Source organism: Selaginella moellendorffii, unplaced genomic scaffold (genome assembly GCF_000143415.4).
Source record: "Selaginella moellendorffii unplaced genomic scaffold, v1.0 SELMOscaffold_1, whole genome shotgun sequence".
Classification (NCBI taxonomy): domain Eukaryota; kingdom Viridiplantae; phylum Streptophyta; class Lycopodiopsida; order Selaginellales; family Selaginellaceae; genus Selaginella; species Selaginella moellendorffii.
This window is the reverse complement of record NW_003314262.1, coordinates 5956940-5963248: the sequence shown is the minus strand read 5'-3', so window position 1 is coordinate 5963248 and position 6309 is coordinate 5956940.

The window sequence follows — 6309 nt, the reverse complement described above, 5'->3', positions numbered from 1 at the left end:
GGTACCCGTACTATAGCTTTGTTTAATTGGAGGTTGTGAACTAATACGAGTTTATTTCATGATTTTCACTTTAGTTTCGACTAAGTGTTGATCATATAAAGCTAGCTTCTTCAAGTCATGCTCAAAGTTGTTGGCTAAATGCATTAGTAAGCTTATTGTGGTTGAATTGGATTTGAGTAGTTATTTAGTTCGTGCTTGTCCATGAGCTTATATCTTGTACCTGAGGTATTACATTAATGTTGGATAAGTATAAGACTTGATGGTATGAGTTTAGTGTTTGCATTGTATGAAGGCAAGTTGAAAGAGTGATTGTTAGTTGCTTAGAAACTAGTGATTGCTTGTAGACTATCGCAAATGTGACTTCGGGTATCAAAAGTTACCTGTCAACTAATCCTTATGAACACTCTTTCCTTAGTGCCACGACAGCAAAAGGTTGGTATTGCTAGACTCTTTATCAGTCCCTCTTGTGCTAGTGGAGTTAACTGAGCATTTCAAGTGTACTTAGACCGGACAAGCATAAGGACGGAATTCCATATGCTAGTAACTAAGCATACTTAGCCTAGTAAGGAGTTCCCATCTCATTGTGTCTTGCATTGGCTAGTGATACGAACCCTCACGTATTGAGATTAATCCCTCAATACTGCTGGATAATAGCTTACCATGTCTGCCAAACAACCTTGTTATCATGCCCTTTGTGTTAGTCTCATTTTGGTCCTAAATACTATTTATGGAAAGTGTCTAGATTCGCTCATTTGGCACATCTACGGAATGTAGAGATTGTCCTGAACACAATGGTGTTTGTCCTGTGTCCAAATTCGCAATCTAAAGACATTCCATATTTAGTAAGTTTCGAGCTTGTCCCAGAGACTAACTCCTAATATTAAAGGAGGCTGGTGAAAGCCCAAAAAGCCTATGAATAATAGTGCACCCCATTTTCCAATCATTTGAGGGTCTTGGGATACTTGATGTTAAGCCTCCTTGGGTTTGAATAGTACTGGGCTGGGTGACCTCTCGAGAAATCCAAATTTAGGGATTTACAAGTGGGTAGATTAAGCATTGCCAACCAACCTGAAGCATAGTCTATCTCCCACTTGTATGTCTATCCTTGTTCTGCGTCTGATTTGGGTCTAAGCCCAAGTTCCATACCATACTAGTTGATAGAGTACCCATATCCTTGCATTAGGCCACTGGTGTGCTAAAATAGCACCAGACTCCATTTGGCTCTATTTTGTGTATTGGTCCTAGTAGTGGGATGTTGGATACTCTAGAACTGTTTCAAGTCGCTTTGTGCTCCTGTCCCTTTACTATTTGGGCTGTATACTCAAGAGTTGCTCCATGGTCTAGTTGTGTCATTCCTTGGCTCCATGTTTAGAAGTTTGGCTCTATTCCTTCGTTCAGTAGCCAAAGGCCCTAAAACTTGTTCTACATCACTATCCTTTGGACACGTGGCATATGACACGTGGCACATAGAGGGTTTAGGTTCCATTTCGTGGTTATCCTATGGTAAATCACGATAGGATAAAGGGTGAAAACCATGTGTGCTACATTTGATATCAGAGGATACATCTCAATAAGCACTATCCAATTGTAAGCGACTAATTTTTCCATTCTACTTTAGTCACTTAACCGCACCTTCAACCACTTGGAGGAGTCTCAATCACAACCTCCATAAGTCCCATTTAGGACTTGGGGCTTGCTAGCCCCGAGAATGGCATCCATGCCACTCAACCTTTGCACTTGGTCCAAGTGCTCCACATGTCCAATCCCAAGACCAACACCCCAAGGTACCATCGACATATCAGCCTATTACGCTAAGGCCATGCCCCTTCACCTTGGTCACACCGGTGGTCTAACACCACCTACATCACAGTCCCCTCTCTCAAAGACTGGGCCATCCATCCATGAGTGATCATCCCTGATCCCCTCCTTAGCATCCTTAGAATGCCCACAGACATGAGGATTAGCCTTCCCCAATATCCCTTTTCCAGTCCCCACCAAGTCCCCTTTTGTCCATGGCCGTGTTCACCAACACTGCCACTGGATCAAGGCCCTCAAGCCCGACCACTAAGTCCCTTGGTCCTCTGGGACTTCCTCACCATGTGACCGTATCCATAGTCACTACATTAGAGGATTTCTCCTCTTCCTTTCCCCCATTTGGGACTTCGGGACAACATTTCGGAACACCGTGGCCCTACGCGAGCCCCGTGGGTACTCTCCCCACCTTCTGCCTTTAGGTGCTCTAGCTATGGGCTTAGAGCGAGGTTCCATTGAGCCACACCAAGTATCCAAGTAGGTAGTGCCACTCACACTTGGACTGGGAGTATCGGCCAGTCGATCTCCCAAGGGAACTAGAGCCAGCTCTCGAACACTTCACCAAGCTACCCCGCTGTCGGTCCGTATTCACTCTAGTCTTGGACTTCCCAGTGGTTAGTTCATCACCCAACACTGGGTTTGGCCTTCTTGGGCCAAACTGGCCTTTCCTGGCCAAACTGGCTCCACTGTAGTCCTCCCCCTTACTATACTTTTGGAGCTCACCAAACCCCCCAAGGTCTGGGAGACGAATGCTTTGGGCTTTCACCCTCTCAGACTCGAACTCGGACTCGGACTCGGACTCGGGCTCGGGATCGAGCTTGGGCTCGGGCTCGGGCTCGGGCTCGGGCTCGGGCTCGGGCTCGGGCTCAGGCTCGGCCTTGGCCTCGGTCTCGATCTCGGTCCCGGTCTTGGTCTCGGTCTCAGTCTCGGTCTCGGTCCCGGTCTCGGTCCCAGTCTCGGTCTCGACCTCGGACTCCATCTTGGACTCTGTCTTGGTCCATCTTGGACTCCATCTCGGACTCCATCTCGGGTCCATCTCGGACTCTGTCTCGGTCCATCTCAGACTCCATCTCGGGTCCATCTCTGACTCCGTCTCGGACTCCATCTCGGGTCCATCTCAGACTCCGTCTCGGACTCCATCTCAGGTCCATCTTGGACTCCATCTCGGACTCCATCTTGGGTCCATCTCGGACTCCATCTCAAACTCCATCTCGGACTCCATCTCGGGTCCATCTCGAACTCCATCTTGGACTCCATCTCAGGTCCATCTCGGACTCTTCCACGTGTCATGTGTTAGTCTTTTTTGGGTCCCTTTTTAGAGCCTCGCTTATTGCTCGCTTCATGCTCATTCCTCGAGCACTTTGTTGAGAGTTCCACTCCCACTCTTGACCTATCAAGTCGGAGCTTTTAGTCCAAACGTGTTACGCTCGTTTGGGTTTCGCTTCGGCCACTACCATATGGCACCCTTCCGGCTCCACTTTGGGGCCTAGGGATTTTGTGTCTCACACCAATGAGATTGGGCAACTAGTATTGTTACATACGCAAAGATGAAAATAATGATCTGAGTGGGTACACATTTGGGTGCAAAGGCTTTACAATCGTTCCTTGGGTATAAATTACAGTTACCTTTTTATACCGTATTATGTGAGCTTATTCTTGGCTCATAAAATGGATGGAGATGTTCCGTGTGCATGAGTTTGCACTTGGGCTTATGAATGACAATCAAGGTTACACTTTGAGTTGGTAGGATTAATGTTAGTCTATTAGTGGTTCTAATCAATCAGATTTAGACCACCTTTCATTTTCTTCCTATGACAATTTCTAAACCGAATTTGGAGAGGAAGACATTTTGTTCCATGTACCATGAGTAAAAAGTAAACCTTCCCTATGAGTGGCAAATAGGTTGGTCTGTAACTATTTAGTACGGTACTAGTGGATCCTTCTTAGGCATGATTATAAGTGGAACAATTAAGACTATAGGTATTAGTCTATTGGTTCTAGTAGTCATTGCCGTGCTCTTTCATAAAAAAAATTTTTGGATTGGACTGAAAGTAGGGCGAACACAAGTTTAACATTTAGTCAAAGATGAGACCGACAAGAGAGTCATCAGGGATGGAGGATCAAACACATAAATCACTTTTTCTTTTTTGAGAGATGATTTACAATGAGATGTGACTCATTGTTCATGTTCACATCATGCAATCAAGAGTTTCTAACTTGATGCATGTTGGTTATGATGGTCTTACAAGTGATGAGTTGTGGGATGGATAGTGGTGAAATGCTATACCATTTTGTCTAGGCTTGCTATTGGAAGACTTGGGTTGCAATGCTTAATTCTTTTCTAGGGAACCTTGCTATTGCTCCTTGAGTACTTTGGTGTTAGATTAGTTTTGAGTTTGGTCAGAAAGAGGGTGGCATGAGCTTGTCCATGTTGTGAACAAAAATTAATAGTGTTAAGTGTCATAAATCTCTATTAGTGGAGTGTGGCATTTATGTTGTATTTTGTCAAATCGAGTTAGCATTTGATATTCATATAAACCTTTATAATAGTGATATGAGCATTGCTTATGGTATTGCTCAATTGATGATTAAATCATTATGATTTTTATATCATATCCATGTGATAGTGAGCAATGTGTTTATGAAGTTACTTGGTTAAATGATGATCAACCCCAAACTAATTGATGGAGAAGCTAATCTACTTACATATAATAGCATTGTAGTAGCTTTGACTAGATTCTCGATGGTGGTCCATTACGTTAAGCTTGAGTTAGTACATTGTTTCCTTGAGAGTTTATGTATAAGGTGTTGGAAAGGGTTATAAAATTCACTTGCTATGGTTTGTCAGTTGATCTGTTAACACTCTTAGGTTTAGACATTAGTAGAATGTTGTTGATACTTGTTTAAGTAACTTGAGTTCCTTTGTATTGTTGACCGGGATCTATTCAAATTGACTAGTGAGATAGTTGACATAAATGAGTGTTTGTTTGTTTTGCAATATTCATTCTATTCTATTGACTATCATTATAATTGCTTCTTTGATAAGTTGGATGTTATTTCTTTTAGGCAATACATTCATGAGCATTTTTCTTACCAAGTTGATAATACTTTGTATTCTTTTAATTGTTTTTTGTAAGTTCTTTAGCATGCTATCTGAAATCTTTGATAATTAAGTTTTATCATTGATTTTTATTAATGATACATTGGTTATTAAATTTTGTTGGATAGTAAATCCTATGTTTTCCAACTATAGTAATCTTGGTGGTTCCTATACTATAATTCTTGTTTATTGGATGATAATTTATTTGGAATACTTTTGTGTTTTAATCTAAGATTTATTCACTAATAATTAAGTTTATAAGATATAATTGTTTATGACTTTAATATTATCCATCTATTGATCTTTGAGTTTGGGCTAGTATAGGCAGGCTGGCTTCGACACTTTATGTGCATAGTGAAATCTCTAGTCATGGGGTAACTATTGTCGACTGGTCATATCACCCACCTCTTTGTTGATGTTCCTTATTCTGTTAAAAGGGTGTGACCATATAAACAACTATAATTTCCTATTTATAATAGTCTATCTAAACCTTACTGATAGGTTTGGTTTCTTTACTTATGAGGGTTGGTGCCTTTGGCTTCTCTTTCTATGTCTCTGCAAGCAGGGGCATATCATACTTTTATAAGCTAGATGACACCCAAAGTAGCAAGGGTGGCTAACTCCATTGTCATTTCCTTGTCGGCAATGGCGGGAAGGTGTCTGAGTTGGTAGTGCATCTGCATTAAACAAAGAGGTTACCCTAACTCATTTAAGTTGGTGTATTTCTCACATAGTGTAATCACCATAAACTTTTTCTAGAGTTGTTTCCTTGCCGGTGGTTTAGACTGGAGTATTGAATGTGACTTCGGGTATCAAAAGTTATCTGTCAGCTAGTCCTTTCGGATATTCTTTCCTTACTGCCATGGCAGCAGGAAGTCGGTATTGCTAAACTTGTTATCAATTCCCACTTGAGCTAGTTGAGAAACTAGTCAATGATCGTGCATTTAAATCAGAGAAACATAAGATAAAAACCCTATGTGTTTCTTTCTAAGCATACTCAACCCAGTTTGAGAAACTCTTGTCATTAGCTTGCACTTGCTAGTATCAAGAACCCCCACGATATTAAACTTGGTCCCTCAATATTCGCTAGATGATAATTTATTGTGTCCGCCAAACACCTTCGCTATTATGCCCTTTATATTAGTCTTATTCTGGTCCTAAATGCTAAAGTGTCTAGATTTGTTTATTTGGTATATCTATAGAATGTAGAGATTGTCCTAAACACAATGGTGTTCGTCCCTTGTCCAAATTCACAATCTAGAGACATTCCATATTTAGTAAGTTTCAAGCTTGTCTAGGGTGCTTGGGGGGGGGGGGGGGGGAGTTTAAAGGGTTAAGGGTTTAGGGGTGGGGTTCCCAATGTATAAAAAGGATAGGGGGAAGTTATACATAGTTGA